Source organism: Paramisgurnus dabryanus, chromosome 4, assembly GCF_030506205.2.
Source record: "Paramisgurnus dabryanus chromosome 4, PD_genome_1.1, whole genome shotgun sequence".
NCBI classification, from domain to species: Eukaryota; Metazoa; Chordata; class Actinopteri; order Cypriniformes; family Cobitidae; genus Paramisgurnus; species Paramisgurnus dabryanus.
Window position 1 is genome coordinate 32,544,883 of NC_133340.1, and position 18,944 is coordinate 32,563,826.

The following is an 18,944-nucleotide window of genomic DNA, read 5'->3' on the forward strand; positions in this document are numbered from 1 at the left end:
AAAAATAATAATTAGGGGCAAGGGTTTTTCTTCTAAATCATTTTCACTTATGATGGACAAAAGACTAGTTGCATTTTTCTTCTTAATCGCTTTAAGGGCTTTTATAAATGAAACAAATTCAGCAGGAAATGCATAAAACGTGGCAGCCGAGACATGCAGCCTTCTAGGACGGAGCATTTTTCCAAAAAAAAAAAAAAAAAAAAAAAAAAAAAAGGACAGAGCATTATTTATTTTTATTTTATATATGTATAATGTACCCCCTGACTGAACTTGTATTTCTTATTATTTAAAAAAAAAATATTAAAAATAATTTTAAAAGGACGCAGCTGTGCGGTTGAGAAACGACCGGAAACGACTTATATGTCGCAAGGCCATCACGTGACCACATTATTTACCAGAAGACCGTTATTTGCTCGATTACCCTCAACTTTTTGTCGCAAATAACATCATTAATAACCTGTAAATAATCAAATTTGTACACATTACGTTCCTCTTCACTTTATAATAGTATGTTTTTGGTTTAATAGTCGGCTTTTAGTTAGTTTTTCTGTCAGTTTGATCGTCAAAATCTTGGTAAGTAACTGTTATTATAGCTTGTCATTCCTGGGTTTTAATTGTTAGAAATACGAATTAAAGAACAGATATAACTAATATAACTGAGACAATTAATAAATACAATTATCGAACCACTCCAATAGAACAACGTTAACGGTTTTGAGTGGTTTAAGGTCTGACTGACAGTAACGTTATCCGTATAAGGGCCATTTTAACGAACGTTACAGGGCGGGAAAGGTTTGAGACATTTAATAACTCTATTAAACTGGCTGGTTTATCCCCACCAATGCGTAACATATAAAGTTAACGTTACAACGTGGCTTCGGGACTTCGCAGCGGCCTGAATAGCATTGTATTGCTAAACGTTAATAAGCTTTTAATCGCGTATAGAACGCGATAATTAAGACGATAATTCTGTAGGTCGACTAACTTACATGCATGCATAACATATTTTCTGTTTAAATGGTTAACTTACCTTGACACTGAAACTCCGTCACTGAAGCACTGTTGCTTCACCCGTTGGAACATCCTACTAGTTTAAGGAGTTAAAAATCGAGTTGGAAAAGAACAAAAAAATCGTTCTATGATCGTTCGACACGACACCCAGAAGCTGCAAAAACCGATTGAGGTTACACTCTACTGAATGAACGCAACGTTGAGTGCAGGCAGCCCACACATCTTTCAGATGTGTTCGACTTCATGCTGATCTACGCGCAAACCGATCGTGACATCAAGTACCGCGAGTTCAAACCTTTTCCGGGGCTTTCCCAAAACTCTCGCGGTACTTTGATGTCATACCACGTGCTGTCTGCGCATCTCGGTGTTAAATCAAACACACCTGAATGTATTTGTTGGCTGCACTCCCTTGCGCTCAGTGATGTAGGTGTAACGAAATAAATGTATTAAATTGATATTATATAAATAAATATTGTTATAAAAATCTTTATACAATGATTAGCTGTCATTAATAAATTAATCTTTGATTTGAAAAATCAGTATACGTAAATTTCCCTCTCAAGTTATGAAATGCCTAAATAAGATCAAAATGGTGAAAATACAACAATGTATATTTGACCAATTTAGCATTTATTAACTTTTGCCTTTTTGAATTGACTTCAGAAAGTTATCTACAGCCACACATCCACTGTATACCAAGTTATGATGATCAATTATGAGAATGCAAAAGGATTGATAGATCAGTAAACAAACAACAAAAAGGTAATGTCTTAATAGATTTCTGCTTTTGTTACTTAGTCATGTATTTGAATTACATAATTCAAAATCAAACGTTAATAATTATAGGGTTTCAACTTGTTGCAGCTTTACAAAAAATGTAGAATTTGTAGGAGCATGGACAACTGAGTAACAAAGTCATATTATGCAGTTGGGTGCTCATGGTGGCCTCCGAATAAATACATGGACAGGCTGCTAAAGAGGGTCAGGATGATGGAGATGCAAGAGTCAAAGACAGCACAGACCAAACACCAGGCCAGAATTCTGCATGAGTCAGGTAAGCAGAATCAGTTACACTGTATAAAATCATTTATTAATAGACAGTACAATTAATAACACATTATTTTTCATAGCTGTAAAAAACAAAAGAATGAAACCGTACCTGCATTTTAGTTTCCAGCCTTTTTCACAAAGTTGCCGACAACTGGAAGAATGTCCCAAATTGCTGAAAAAAAAAATTCAGTAAGTCCTTATAAAAGAGACAGTTTAAAAAGTAAAACGGCTTCATTTAACTTCAAAAATACCCCTAAATCCTTAAAGAACACGCCCTAATTTTGGGAATTTAGCTTATTCACCGTATCCCCCAGAGTTAGATAAGTCCATACATACCTTTCTCATCCCTGTGCGTGCTGTAACTTTGTCTGATGCAGCCCCCGCTAGCTTAGCTTAGCACAAAGACTGAAAGTGAATGGCTCCAGCTAGCATACTGCTTCCAAACATGACAAAATAACGCAAACATTTTCCTATTTATGTGTTGTGATTTGTATAGTCAAATTCACTACCAGTCTTTTGTTCTAAGCTAAGCTAGCAGGGGCTGCGTCAGACAGAGTTACAGCACGCACGGATATGAGAATGGTATGTATGGACTTATCTAACTCTGGGGGATACTGTGAATAAGCTAAATTCCAAAAATGTGGGTGTGTTCCTTTAAAAATCAGCACCCCTAGTTAATCTGGATGCTAAAACCTAAGGCAGGTCCAAGCCTAGGATTTAGTGTGTTTATTTGTAAATGTAAAAAATGCAGCTAACCATTCCCAGATCCAGTGGGCAGGTTAAAGAGTATTTTTTAATATGAGACAGAAAACAGAAACACATTTTTAATGGCATTTAAAGACAACATACCACTTCATAAAATTAAATTTTCTGTTTAATCCATAGATTGAGTAATTTTCACTCTAGAGACCCTGGGGTGACCACCAAGGACGAATGCAAAGTAAGTGACCTACAAAACAAAAAACATTAATATTTTACGACTGTTTCGAGATAAGTACTCTGCATATCTATAGCAATATGCAGATTCTTGAGTAAAATTTCTCTCAGACAATATAGACTCAGATGGCTTCATGGTTGACCATACTGTATTTGTAGTTTAACAATTTCTATCATGTTTAAGTTCTCACACAAAAATTGCTAGTCTAAGAATTCTACAAGAAACCTTGTTCCCCACAAAGGCTTGATGGGTTGTGCAACTTACCTGCTTCCATTTACAGCTCCAGTGAGTGTCTCTAAGGTAGATCCTAATGCAGATGGATGGAATGTTGATCCGCCTAACATGCAAGGTAAAAGAGCATTTGATAGCATAGTGGATAAACAAATAGCTTTTTTTCATTTTCACAGCATTTTCAAAAACCACATAACACTTGCTATTACATTGATATATATATCATAACAATGTCAAACTCTGATCCATACAAAACAGATTTTCTGTACCGAGAAATTTGGATGACCATCAAGACAGTAAGTTTTCAAAAATCTGACCTCAATTTTAGTAACCATTTAAGGATTGTTTTTCTTTTAGTTTATTTAAATAATACCCTAAAGTCCTCCGTTCATCTTCGGAAACACAGTTTAAGATATTTTAGATGTAGTCCGAGAGCTTGCTGACCCTCCATTAAAACTGTATGTACGATATACTGTTCATGTCCAGTTAGGTAATAAAAACATCATCAAAGTAGTTCATGTGACATCAGTGGGTCAGTTACAATTTGTTGAAGCATCAAAAATACATTTAGGTCCAAAAATTATGACTTTATTCGGCATTGTCTTCTCTTTCGGGTCTGTTGTGAACCGTGTGCATGACACTGCTGCTGTACGACGCTGCTGGCGTGTTATCTGGTGCACCCAAGCTTTTTTTTTTTCGTTTACAGTCTGAGGGAGACGCTGTAAACAAAACAATCTTCGCAAACATGTCTGAGGATAACACGTCAGCAGCGCCACTGTGCACGCGCATTCGCAACAGACCCGGAAGAGAAGACAATGCTGAATAAATCGTTATTTTTGGACCAAAATGTATTAATGATGCTTCAACAAATTCTAACTGACCACTGATGTCACATGGACTACTTTGATGATGTTTTAATTAACTTTCTGGAAATGAGACAGTATACAGCACATACATTTTTTGGAGGGTCAGAAAGCTCTCGGACTAAATCTAAAACATCTTAAACTGTGTTCCGAAGATGAACGGAGGTCTTACAAGTTTGGAACAACATGAGGGTGAGTCATTAATTACATTATTTTCATTTTTGGGTGAACTATCCCTTTAAATGGAAAACACCACCGCTTTCCAAAATGTTACTATGTTTTTACTTTAGACGAATTTATACTTACCCATCTTTTTGCAAAGCGTGCACTTAATCTTTGTACAACGCGTTGTGAATGTGTTAGCATTTACCCTAGCCCCATTCATTCCTTAGGATCCAAACAGGGATGAATTTAGAAGCCACCCAACCCGTTTTCCCTATTTAAAGACTGTTACATAAGTAGTTACACGAGTAAGTATGGTGGCACAAAATAAAATGTGGCAATTTTTTAAGCGGATAAAAATGAGAACTATATTGTATGGCAAAAGAGCACTAAGTTTGCAGCACTTCGACCTCGGCGCACAGTAACATCATCACTCCTGATTACTCCACCTCTCGCTCAAACTCAAAAGAGGGGGAGTAGTCAGGAGTGATGATGTTACTGCGCGCCGAGGAATGAATGGGGCTAGGCTAAATGCTAACACATTCACGACGCGCTGTACAAATATTAAGTGCATGCATTGATGAAAGATAGGGATGTATTAATTTATCTAAGTTGAGGTAAGAACATAGTAAAATATTGAAAAACTGTGGTGTTTTCCTTTAAAAGCAGCACTCCTATTTATTTTGAGTGCTAAAAATATTTGCCACAGACAGTTTAAGGCCTTATGCTGCATTCACACCGCCAACAACCTAGTCACTGTGTGTCAGCCATTTCTTTTAATGAGTTTATCAGAAGGCGTTCCCAATTCTGGTTGTCCTAGTAAAAACTACAAACAAATGAGTAACAATCCTCTCAGTAAATGACAAAAGAGTGATGACATGAACTTCACTGCTTCACTCTCATTGGTAGTTTCTCCCAAAAGTCCTTCATCAAGTTGAACTTTACTCAAAGTTGTGGCATAGCTGGACATGCCCACTTCCTGTTGTCAATGGTCACAGTTGCTCATGTTGCTTAATGGGGCAAAGCTTTCATTGGAATTAACGAGATTGTGTTTGCTAGTCGCTGGTGGTGTACAAGCAGCATTAGTGTGTGTGTCTTTAAAAATATATCAAATGCAAATTACCTGATCTAACATTCCCAGCTACGGAGGGCATCCTTTATTCAGTCCCTAATGCAGATGGTTGGAGTGTTGATCCACCTAACATGAGGGGTAAAAGAGCGTTTGTTAGCATAATGAGAAAGAAAACAGAAACACATTATTAGTGGCATTTAAACACATTAACACTTGTTTATACTACATTTTCTGTTCAATCCATAGAGCACTCGTTTTGAGTCCTGAAACCCTGGGGTGACCACCGTGAACAAATACAGAGTAAGTTACCTAAAAAACACAATAATAATATTTATTTATAAAAAGTTCTTATAAAAAAGCATCATCATTTACTCAGATGAAGTGTTACCTTACCAACATGTTCAAGGAAGGTGCAGGTCTGATGATCCATCCAACATTGTACCAGTAAAATTATCTGAAACAGACAAATGCAGTTATAAGAATTTTACCTAAACTACACACCTATTTGATTCTTAAGTTTAAATAAATCAAAATAATGCATTTAATAGTAAAGCATTTTAAAAGCTACACTCCTAATTCATTTATCTTTGCTATTGCAGCTGCAAAAAGGCAGTCTTGACGGTACTAGGATGAATGCAAATAAAGACTAACCACCTGACTTCAGAGGTCCAGTCTCTTGTGGGAAGCAGGTGTTTGTTACCCCAAATACGGATGAAGAGTGATGAAGAGGATGATAATTTTTTTTCTCAAACATCTGCTGAAGATCTTGACAGGCGGGAGACAAAATTAACAGACTGAGGGTTTATACAAAGAATCTTACTCAGCCAATATTAAAGATAAGATATTTTTACAAAATGTTCTTTTCATTGTTTAGGATGATTTTATGTAGAAAACAGTACATCACAAAAAAGACTTTAGCTGTGTTTTCACAGGCAGAGCCTTACACACACACTAACCACAATTATAAACGCAACACTAACACAGAATTAGACAGATTTGTGAATAATATTTGAGAGAAATAGGCCTTTTGGGGACATAGAAAATATTTAAGTTCAGCTCATGAAATGAAAAATGGGGGCAAAAACAAATATTAAGAAGTGCAATACAAATATCAACCATAATACTGATCGTTTTAATCAAGTAAGCCACTATATCTTTCTAGAATCTTACACAAGACTCGTGTAACTCGTGTACTCGTGTTACATGAACGATCAAAATAAATTAACGTCAGACAGGTGGGAGAAATATCAATATTAAAGCATGAAAAACTGTTATCAACCCAATTTCAAGGTATTATTGAAATGATCCCACACCAAACAGTTTATTATTTAAATGCATTATTACTACATACCTTAAGCAAATGTTCCACGCCTTTCTTCTTCATGGCATTGCGAGGTCAAGCGGATGTTGTTATGTAGAATCACGACCTTGACGTAAAGACGCACATCCGTAATTTATTTAACAATGACAACACTTTCAGGTAATTTTATCTTCTAGATCCTAATTAAAGCTATATAGAAAGAACAGCCTTTCACGATTATTTCCTGGTAATTTTTTGAAATGTTTTATTTTAGAATGGAGATTAATAAAGCAGACGCGGAAAGGTTTTGATTATTTTAAATATGTTATGTTTATATGTTGTTGTTTTCGCATACTGTCATGTAAAAATATCTTTAAAGATAAATGAATGAAAGTTTTCATTGTTTAATTTGAATAAATGTGTTTTATAAAATCAATAACTGCTTTAAGATCAATTGAAAATGGTGTTTTAATTACTTAATATCGATGACACAGCATGTATGTGTAGATGTGTGTAGAAATAATTTGCTGTAGTTTAGGGCAATTCAATTTGTTAATGAGGGATCTTGTAATCTTACAAACATCTGGGAAAGAGCGGCTTACCGTCTTTCTAAGCTCTTCTAAAGATCTGGGAAAGAGCGGCTCGGCATCTTTTAAAGCTCTTCTAAACATCTGGAAAAGAGCGGCTCCGCATCTTTTAAAGCTCTTCTAAAGATCTATGAAAGAGCGGCTTGCCGTTCTAACATCTTGTAAAGATCTGGGAAACGGCGGCTCGCCATCGTTCTAAATAACATACATCTTGTAAAGATCTGCTAGGTGTCTTGCAAACAGCTGGGTCGGACGTCTCGGCGACGCCTTCCAGATGAGCAAACGCCCTATATAATACGTCTTCCAGACGAAAAAGAAGACATCGCGGAGACATCTCCGCGACGTACGTGTGCTATCTGGGTTAGTTAGACCAGTGCTGTTTATAACCAATAATTATATGCTAGTGTATTTCACAAAACAACTAAGCAAGATTCAGGCTTTATTCATGGTTATAGCTTGCTGAAAACTTTGTACAACATATTTTACATTTAAACAGACAGAGAGAGCTAATGTACATATTAACAGTTGACTTAGCTATGAATAAATTCAGTTGCGCTTCTGAATGGGCTGTAAGATTTGTCGATTTTGGGTCCGTAATATATGATGGATTCAGTTGGTTCAGTCCAAAATGGCGACAGCGCGACAGTAGCGCCATCTAGCGAATGTTATCAAAACTGCAACGGAGTTTGGCCTCTTGGTATTACTCTATTGGCGCTTTTCCATTCCATAGTACTCCACGGTGTAGTTTAGTTTGGGTCGGGTCAGCTCACCTCACTTTGGCATGGTTAGCTTTTCCATCGAGTTAAGTATCACTTCGGAGTGGGAGGGATTATAGGCGTGTCGTTATATTTACGCTGCCTACTGCTGTGACATACACGTGAGAGCGTTGTTGTACATTCCCATACATTCATTTATTTCTCAGTCTGCCACAAAATTAAAATTGGCCACCACAAATAGATGTTTGCACATCGCGTTTATAACTACCTCTGTCTCACATGACAGTTTCTGTTCAAACACCCGACCCGTGGCGTCAGTCGACGGCGCTCCGCTGAGCCTCATTCAAGTTGCATTTAAGCATTTATAATGCGGACGTGCACGTCGCGAATGTGCCGCCACAAACTGCAAGTCTGGAAAAAACTGTTATGGTGTCCCGGATTCTCAACTTGCGGATGTTTTTCATCGCTAAAAGGGTGTTTGGAAACTTATAGCAGAACACAGATAACAACATGTTTGCTTGAGACAGCGCAAGATAGCAGTAAGCTAAAGCTAATATTTACATTATAGCGATGATGTGACGATTCTCTCAGACCAATCAGTGATCTACAGTGTTTTCGCGTCACGTTTGGTATCAGCTCGGGTCGCTTCCCAGGTAGCCAGTGCATTCGGGCCAGATCCGGCTGAGTGTCGGCGCACACGGCTGTGTTCTGGCTGCGGCTTACCAGCATTAAGCCAGCACTGGCCCAGCAAAAGTTGCCAGATTCGGCTAGGCTGTGGATATGCGGATTTGGTCCGATTTTGGCTGACAAATGGCATATTTTCCACATATTGGCTTTCACATTTCACGTTTGTTTTAATAAAAATATATTAATTTAACAATTGATATGCATATAATTGTTTCTATTTAATGTTTTGATATTTGTTTTTAGTTTTCCTGATTAATGGTAGCCTATGTCAATAAGTGAAAAGTAGTGTGAGGAAAAGTTAAGCTTAGAAATTTTTCCCTAATAAAATAAGGGAAGGGGAGAAGCATATTTTAATGTTAAGAATAGGTTTGTAGAGGCATAAAGTGCCATTAGCCTATTGAATGTAAGTATCTGGGCTATTAAGTTTATACTGAAATATTTTCTATGTATGTAATATTTCAACAAACATATATTGTATTAATTAATGGTCAAATACTAAATTGAGATTTTATAAAAAAAATTAATAAGCTGTAAAGCTTGTCAATTTGTTTACTTTATTACAACTACAATTTTTCAGCCCTTTTCCAGAATTTGAACTAATTTGATCATAAAGATTGATCTATTTATAATTTATCGATTACAATTTTTAGACAATTAAAGCTGGTTAAAGGAACTTTTATTTTGGAAAAAGAACTGCTGCTGTTTCAAGACATGCGCACTAGCTGCGACATCTAGTGACGACATTTACCGGGCTTTAACGGTTGTTGCTGCAATTTCTCTGAGGTAAGACTTTTTGGAAGTTATTTAACATAATTTTAATGCATAAAATATTTATACTCTGCACATATTAGATATATGTAAACTTCATTTAAAAGAAGGACAAACTGGTGTGACTGATATAGTATAGGCTACGTAATTTTTTAAATGACCACAATCCCACTTCAACAAATATGTAAATTAGCATTTGAATTTATTATTAAAATACTGAAGTCTTTCTAGATAAATTTGAGTAGAAAATCGATTTTTATAATTTATCTGACAAGGAGAATTCGGACATAAGAAATGAACTCTGCTCAGTTTAATGAACTTACTTAAACAGTAATATTTCGTTTAGCAAAACAAACAAATAATATTTCGCAACTCATAAAACTGGTCTGAGGATTTGCCTCAGCAGTCTATGCAGCAGGCGGGAGTAACTGAGGGATCGTGAAGCTATTCTGCTAAACACTCGTAGCCACCTCAGCCAGTTCCGCTATTATACAGCTGACTGAGGTAAAAAAATTTTTACCAAGGGATAACTTTGTCTGGTACAGAAAACGTTTAAATTTCACAGAACAGAGAGCATTGCAGCTACAGGACACAGCTGGTAGTTAAACTTCTTTACTTAAAGTGCACCTGCAGTAAAAATATTTCCACCTCACTGTTGCACAACATTATAACCGATTTTATCTATTGAAAGATACTTTGTAGAAAATGAGTGAACCTTAATTATGTAATTATTACTCAACATTTTGTATCTATGATCTGTCTGTCTGTTATACAACTTAACAACTTATTGTGATTGTTTTTGTCACATTTAGATTTCTCAAGATCATCAGTTTGGACAGAATTCATTTGAAGAATTAATGTAAGTAAAAGTACAATATTGGACGGGGCATGGATATTTCTTGGGAATCAGTTTTGTTGCATTGTTAATGTCAGGACTGTCTGAGGGGTCAATTGGGGCCTGAAGTATGATAGGGATTTGTTTAGGGCTACAAATATATATTACAAATAACAAGTCTTTAAAAAGTCTTTACATTAAGTAGTCTAAACTAAACTTTGATATGTAAACATTGTTATGTAAACTATAATAACAAGATATTTTATTAGATCACAATTCCAGTTTATGGATTTGGCATTTGCAGTCATTTTGAAATATAAATATAATGGTAGAGAAAACACAATTATCTGTGGATGTGTGTGATTAAGAGTAAGGAAAACTTACTTTTTTATATAATTGAAAATCTCAAAACAACCCTTAAAAACCAAATTGAGTTCTCTTTTGCTGCATCTTGCAAATATTACAATTTTAAATAGGCAAGGCTTAAAAAGGTATAAAAAATAATAATGAACTTTCTCGATAATACAACACTGGCACAATTGGGCATGTAACCGTTTTTTTTTTACCTTAGTGGTGTGCCCTTATTCTAGTACTTATGTTTCTAGTAGCTATGTTTACATGCAACCAATTAATCAGTTTGTAATCGTATTGATGGCTCAATCGTATTAAAAAGTCGTCATGTAAAAACCTTAATCAATACGATTGAGGTAGATTGGATGCAAATTTGAATCGTATTGAAAGGGGTGGTGTAGTCCAATCTGTGATCCGATCAGCAGGAGAAAAGTATGCATGTAAATGCGTGAATCGAAGTATTTTGTCGGATGCAAAAATACATTGTGCATGTGCACAGAAAATTTGTGCTCAAGTTCACGTCGTATATTTACCTCTTATTTGCTTTGGTTTGGCTTTGGGGTGGCATTCCCAAGTCCTCTCTTTTTTTCGTTCATATTTGGGCTAATGTTTAAACTGTCTTTGCGAGTTGTTTTTTCTGCGGGTCAGATATGAAAGGATTTTGTTCATTAGTTATTGGTATTTGGGCTGTGATAAGTCATTGGGATGCTTTTGGGCTAATTTTGAATGTCCATGGGGATGGTTTTGATATGTGAAGCTGCCAACCCTGGCTGTGCGCTTGCACAGATGTTCGGTTTATATAAAATGTACATGAAAACAAACATTTTGAGGTGCAAACATTTAAACATGTTTAGGGTGCATGTAAACTGTATTGTTGTAACCTTTCATCGGATTAAATTCAGTCGGATTGACAAAATTTTGTGCATGTAAACATGGCCCTTGTGATGACAGTTTGTTCGAGGATAAGAAAACTGCCATCTAGGGTTTCAGAACGAAGCAAGAGCCATCAATATTATATATGTATTGTATGTTTATGTATATATACATTAGCAAGTAAATGTAATGGTTTTCTGAATAAATATACATAAATAACATAATGTATCTAAAAATTATTACACAAGAAATTCAGATCTTTCATGTGTTTTTCAGAGCACTAGTAGGTTCCAATAAAGGCGGGAACAGAACAGACAGAAAAGGTACAGTATACTTTCTTTCCATGTCCGCCTTGCCCACGCACACATCCGTACCGCTTTAAAAAGTATATATTATTTACAGGACATTCACAAATTTAGAAAAAATGAAGAAAAGTAGCAGCTCCACCACTACATTGAATATACTGTTCTGTATGAGTGTGCAACTCAGCGTTCCCACAACGCGCACGCTTGACATCTGTTCCTCAGACATGAGGGCTCGCGAAGCACGCACACAGTGCGCAGTCAACACATGCGTGATCACTAAACTAAGTTTTCTTTCTTTTTTAAGTGAACATAAACAGCTAGATGTGTCAGTATCAGTATATTAAAGCAGTGCAGTCTTAAAGCTGTTCTGGGTCTTAAAGTGACAGTAGCCTACTGCTTTCTGTGTCAGAAATGTTCTTTCCACCCAAAAATGAAAATCACTCACTTTTCTTAACTGAACAACTTTTGCAGCTGCACATTTAATTCATACAGTGAGGACTGTGCAGTGTTTTGTGTGTATTTATTGCTAATGTTAAATCATAGATTCTAATAACTAATATTTTTACATTTAATACAGATGCCTGAAAAGTAAAACAAGATGAGTATAGTGTTATGATAAAAAAAAAAAAAGATTTGGTTGTTTGTCAGTAGCATTGTTGTAGTGACAGCCAAAATACATCGGCCTAGGGCTGGGCAATATGGCAAAAATCCATATTGAACGATAATGATATATATTTCGATGTAAGTTGTTAATGCTTCCAGCTTTAAAAGAGTATGCCAACAATGACTGAAGCCACAAAAATAAGAGGGTTCATTTATATTTTAACCCTTGTGTGGTGTTCGGGTCTGTGGGACCCGTTTTTAATGTTTACTGAAAGAAAAATTATGAAATTAATTTTTGTTTCAACCTCAGATTCATTGGCCTTGGCTCATTTTCTATGAAGAACATAAAAATAATCAAATTTATAATTACTGTACACTGTGTACCCCCCCTACACATTTATATTACATATGTGGTGTTCGGGTCCACTGGACCCGGGGGTAATAAAAGAGCGAAAATTGAATGTGCTATGTAACTTCACTCTGTTTTTTTCCTATCTGGGACTCCTGTAAGTGCATGAGTGTGTTTGTATATATGTCTGTACATATGTGATGGATGCATGTCAGAGTTTTGTCCTTCTGCTCTTGCTGTAATACCGCAAGGATACAACATGTTATATATCATGCATGAACATTTATCTGTCCCTACTGTCCCAAACACTTTACCTTCTCTCCAATAGGAACCATTCTACATGTTACCATTATCTCCCTTTCAAAAAAATCCATAGTTTTATTGTAGTAAAAGAGTAGTAATCATGGTAATTTGGTATATTGATAACCATTTGTAAAACCATGGATTTACCACAAAACCTATGGTGTGTGTGTACGTGGTACCTGGTGTGTGGACATACGATGGACACAATATATGTGTATAAAATGCAAGAAATGCATACACAACACAACTTCACAGTACAAATTTGCTTCTTATGTGTTGTGTTGGCTGGCATGAACAAGTTATGTGTTCAGTGTGGATAATATCTTATGATACGGCATCTGTTCAGTTGGGGCCTGTGCTGTGTAGACTGACACAAACGTGTACAATTTCAAAAAGTTAGAAGAATTAAACATCAACAGTGATAAAAAAACTTTGTTTCATTTATACTTATTTAAGATAAACATGTTTTCCCCCAATATCTGGATCAGAATAGAATTTTATTCTTCTATTTTATATTACCACAAAAACGAATGGCACTTTAGTTTATAAATAGTCCTCTATCATTGGTAAATGACAAATATTAACCATAAATTCTGTCTATATTACTTGCAAAAAGGCTAAAGTAAACATCTGTAAACAATATTACATAAATTTGTATGACTGCATTGGTTTAAGATACTAATAATGCTCTGGGTCCACCAGACCCACAAACATCGTCTAAGTAACAAAAATACGAACACCACACAAGGGTTAATCTGCGCCTCGTCAGTTTTTTAGCTAGCCAAACCACTTCCATATAAAGGAATTCGTGCTACCTTTTTGTCCACAATTTATCATCTTTGGATATTCGTTGCCACTTCCACTCATTTTTGTTTAGTTTTTTTGCTGTTGTGTCGAGTTTGCAAAGTAGGAAATGGACTTTGTACTACTCATGTGTATTACATATAGGCCAATGTATTTTGGCTGTCACTACAACAATGCTACTGAAAAGCAACCAAATGTTTAATATTTCCTCTTAATCATAATACTATACTCATCTTGTTTTACTTTTCAGGCATCTGTATTAAATGTAAATATATTAGTTATGAAATTGTCTGTCAACATGATTTTAACATGAACCTTAGCAATAAATACAAATAAAACACTGCACAGTCCTCACTGTATGGATTAAATGTGCAGCTGCGAAATTTATTCAGTTAATAGTAGTGAGGGGTTTTCTTTTTTTTTGTATAATGAATATTGAACACTCAAGACAGCTTTGAACACCCAAGACAGCTTTAAGACGGCACTGCTTCAATATACTAATAAACATACAGCTGTTTATGTTCACTTAAACAAGAAAGAAAACTTAGTGAGCCCTCGTGTCTGAGAACCATATACGACCTATACATGCTGGTAAACAGGCACGTCACCTTGTGGAAACGCACAGTCGCACACTCATACAGTACAGTATATTCAGAGGCGTCATGCCCATTCAAACTGAGGGGGCAGTTGCCCCCTTGGTTTTTTGAGCCTCAAAATCAAAGAAGCGCCCATTAATCTGTTATTTGTCTTTTAATCTGTTTACTATGCACAATATTATTAATTCTGTGCTGCATCCTTGTCACTTTTCGGAGATTTTCGCCGTTTTGATAGTGTTTTGATTGTGTTACATTACTTCTGGCGGCAGGCGCTGCATACAGCGCAGTCGCTGACGCCATCAACGTCAGAGCACGCTCACGAGCTCTTTGCTGTTGCTGCTGCATTTTGCTATCCGAGGAATTAAAACGTGCAAGAAACGCTCACAACATTTCCAAACCCCAGTACGGTAATGTGCAGTTAACCTCCTCTGTGTAGAAAATGTATGGTTTAAAATGTGACCGTCTCAATGTTATATTAGTAGAGATTTCTAGATTCATCTTCTTGGTACAACGCCAAAGTTCGCCAGAGTTCACGGGGGCGCGGAATCACACATGCTCACATATGAGGTAAAGTTGAATGCAAAAATCCGTTCCTCTAATAATTTTTATCTTAAAAAACTTTTAATCATTATTGAACATTAAACTCAATCACGTGGCGATTTAATTTTCGTTTAAAATTACATTAATTGTATAGGATTATGCAGTTGTTGTGCAAAATGCATTGACACAATTAAACAAGTCATTTAACAAAACGTAAATAAAAAACATGCCGTTCCAGATGTAAATATGATGCCAATATGTCATTATTCCGATTAAATAGTATTTGATATGAAAGTTAGTCAACACTTTTATTTTGGAGGTTTTAAATTTCGTCATGAAGGCAGAAACAGGAAGGCTCAAAATAGTGCCATGGAAAAGACTGAAAGCTCTATAATATTGATTGAACGAATTGCTTCGAAAATTGATTCAGTTTTTCAAAGCAGTTCCAAACACCACACACGCTGGCGACCCCTGCTGGTCAACCCTTACGAAAATTAACCATGGTTTTATTGTGGTAAAAGTGTAGTAACCATGGTTTTTTGGTCAATTGATTACTATGAGCAAAACCATGGTTTTACTACACTAACCATGGTTTAACTATGATTTTTGAAAACCATGGTTGACAAAACCATGGTTGTTTGTGGTAACCATGGTTTTACTACAGTAACCATGGTTTTTGGTCTTAACTGTAGTAAAACCATGGTTAATTTTCGTAAGGGAAAAGAGTGTAAAAGCAGATATGTCCAAACATTTTAAACTTTTTTTTACAAAATAATAGCAAGATTTTTATTAAAATATGTTTTAAAAAATATTTAACTTAACTAAGACATAGTTAAAAGTGTATTATGTGTTTTAGTTTTATTTGGGGCAAACATAGCATTAAAACTAACTACCCTTTTAATTATGCACATTTTTGCCATTAAATCTGTATATAAACAAAAAGTAGACAAAATGGTAGTGTTATTAGTCAGATCGGATAAATGTTTTATGAACTTGCATAATAAAACTGACCCGAGTTCACCTAAACAAATTGGACACTGGTCATTTGTGATCAACTTCCCCTAGTGGTGAACCATCGGATTTTCGAAACAGTTATGACGTAATGAAGCCTTGTTTGCTAAAATCACGTGACTTGGGCCAGTTTGAAACACGCTCCGAACCACTGATTCGAAACAAAAGATTCGTAAATGTTTCGAAGCCTCATGAAGCAGTGCTTCGAAAACGACCATCACTATGTATGCACACATTTCTGTAAGCTGTGCACACTGTGCCCCCTTAAAAAAAATTGGTGCATGACGCCCCTGAGTATATTCACTGCAGTGGTGGATCTGCTAATTTTCTGTTATGTTTTCAGTTGATAAGATGTGCTTTTTGATTACTGAAATTTAATTTAACCAGAATCCAGAATAAAACGAAAAACACGGAATTTGAGAAAAAATGTAACTGAATCTGGGGAAAAAACAATAGGGCCATAGCTGTGCTAAAACCTGACTCCAATTGGCTTTTTTGAGGTCATTCAATTAAGGGTTCACATTTTTTTCACAAGCACTAAGATGTTTTTTGGTAGTTCTCAATAAAGACATGAAAGATCAGAATGTTTTTGTGTAATTATTTTTAGACACATTGGGGCGGTTTCCCGGACAGGGATTAGACTAGTCCTAGACTTAAACAGTTTTAAGAGCTCTCCAAACTGAAAACAACTTGCACTTACATATCTTAAAATACATCAGTGCCCTTTGTTTTACCTCAAAATGCACACAGGTAATGTTTTTAGTAAGGCATGTTTGTTAAAACTAATTATATTTCCTAATTAAACTAAGGCCTAGTTCTGGATTAAGCTAATCCTGGTCCGGGAAACCGCCCCATTATGTTTATCAATGCCCTTGACTTAGATAAAGTTTAGATCGCATTTTATGACAAATTTGTTCAGAAAACTGTGAAATTCACATACTTTTTCTTGCCACTGTATATAAAGCCATTACAATGTTAATCTATGAAGCTATAAGTCTTCCACCCTAAAGTACCTTTCATTGTTTTTGAAGCAGAATAGCTTGTAGGTAACATTTAACCCTGGAGAACCCACGGATCAAATGTGGCCAATGTTAATTGATTCTAAGAGAAGGGTTCTTGGGTTCTCCAGGGTTAAACTAACATGCTTGCATTTACCTAATTAAATAATTTTGTTTCTTTTCAAGAATCCGTCAGAAGAAATTCAACTACTGTTCGTGCACCAGATGGTGAAGTAGAAAAGTTCGTAAAAACTTCTGCAGCTTGCATCTGACAGAGATGCAAAAAGAATAAGAGAGCGGGCCTGAAAACAAGCAAATTCAAGGTATTTCAATTGTTGTTAAAGGGATAGTTCAATAGATATTCTTTCATTATTTACTCATCCTCATGTTGTTCTAAATCTGCATGATTTTTTCTGATGAACACAAATTAAGATGTTTTGCGTAATGATGGTAAAAACACAGCACATTGTAACCATTGACTTCCATAGTAGGAAAAAGTATTTTGAAAGTATTGTGATAAATGATGGTTAGCACACAGGTGACGGTACCCATTAAATTCCATCATATTTTTTTATTCCTTCTATGGAAGTCAATGGTTACAATCTGCTGTGTGTTTACCATCATTCCTCAAAATATCTTCTTTTGTGTTCATCAGAAAAAATTCATACAGGTTTAAAGGTAGGGTAACACATTTTGAAAAATGCTAACGGTAGCCGCCTAGTAATGAAATCACGATCCCACCCTTAAGTCAAATCGCCATCCAAAGTCACGCCTCTTTCAAAACACATGAACATGCACAGATCAGACGGTCACATTTCATGTCTCATTCACCAGTGAGAAAACTTTGCAGTACAAAGTGAATAACACTTCCAAAATAACCAACATAAACAACTGGTTTATATCAGAATTAGTTTAAGCACACGTTCGGTTGTGTAGACGTAGTAACTATATCGTTATGCTAATCCGTAAACGAACACAAATTTCATAAGCAACACAATGTTTCATCAAAGTAGAATATCTGAATCCATCTCAATACAAACATATCGCGTACCTACCTTACCAAAATAAACAACGACCCTTTCAGACCCTTTGCCTCCTGCAGCTGTTTGCATCTCGTGCTAAAGCAGTAAAGTTACAGATGTTAATTTGGGTTTTTGCTCTTGCTGATCCAGGCAGTTTTTGCTGTTGTTGTTATAAAATATGCCTTTCGTTTTGTGGCTCCTGTACAGGTTGTCAATTCAGCAGAAAAGTTTGCTTTTCTCGCTGTTTACAGACAGGAGGTGAGCGCACGTGAACACGCATCTTAATACCAAGTGTAAACAGCCTCTTAACCAGCATAACTAAAAATCTTTCAGGATCAAATCTGTTACCCTAACTTTAAAACAACATGAGGATGATAACAGAATTTTAATTTTAGGGTGAACTATTCCTTTAACATTTACCCAATTTAACATTAATGCCTTCAGTCTATCTGATGAAGTAACCATGAGTCATTTTCTGTTCCCCCTCTTATCTCTTTTCTCTCAGTCTTTCCTTCTTTTAGGGTACACTTGAGGAGTGTCCAGATGTTTATTAATGTTTTATTAATGTAATGTTATGTTTCAAATAAACATGTAAACATACTGTATATTTTTCATTTTTTTTTAAACAACTACAGTAAAGTGTGACTCTTAACACATTAAAAGCATTACAAACATTGAGGATAGAACTTCTAATGTGCAGTTTAACTTTTTTTAACTAAATATAATAAAAGTTTTTTTAAGAAGGGATAAGTACATGCCATCTTAAGGGCTAAGGTTATAAAATATTGTTTTGTGGAAAAAACACTTTAAAAAAAATTCGGGCTAGTTTCGTCTGAGTGTACAGTTTAAGCCGGCATGATTCTGGCACTTTGCTGGCAGTGTCGGCTGACTTTAAGCACCCGGACATTGGCCAGTTTTGGCTGAGTGTACAGTTTTAGCTGGCGTGATTCTGGCACTGTGCTGGCAGTGC

At 35.8% G+C, this 18,944-nt stretch overlaps 3 long non-coding RNA genes across 4 annotated transcripts; 2 read left to right on the top strand and 1 right to left on the bottom strand.

Moving 5' to 3' along the window:
• Positions 1–1,940: 1,940 nt before the first annotated feature.
• Positions 1,941–6,751, bottom strand: LOC135735707 (uncharacterized). 2 transcript variants are annotated; one of them, XR_012336554.1, is made up of 9 exons: positions 6,678–6,751; positions 5,981–6,091; positions 5,720–5,780; positions 5,553–5,635; positions 5,378–5,452; positions 3,263–3,335; positions 2,911–3,010; positions 2,171–2,233; positions 1,941–2,052 (listed from the first exon to the last, which is right to left on the bottom strand). It is a non-coding gene; the product is annotated as an uncharacterized lncRNA (long non-coding RNA). The 2 variants fall into 2 exon arrangements; XR_010527687.2 differs by lacking the exon at positions 6,678–6,751 and having other exon boundaries at positions 2,818–3,010; positions 5,981–6,083.
• LOC135731798 (uncharacterized) lies at positions 1,944–6,065 on the top strand. The gene is made up of 6 exons (XR_012336555.1): positions 1,944–2,065; positions 2,947–3,001; positions 3,279–3,347; positions 3,488–3,525; positions 5,573–5,626; positions 5,926–6,065. It is a non-coding gene; the product is annotated as an uncharacterized lncRNA (long non-coding RNA).
• Positions 6,752–11,728: 4,977 nt separating the features above from the next.
• On the top strand, positions 11,729–18,574 carry LOC135735476 (uncharacterized). Its single transcript, XR_010527610.1, has 3 exons — positions 11,729–11,766; positions 17,139–17,275; positions 18,480–18,574. It is a non-coding gene; the product is annotated as an uncharacterized lncRNA (long non-coding RNA).
• The last annotated feature ends 370 nt before the right edge of the window (positions 18,575–18,944 follow it).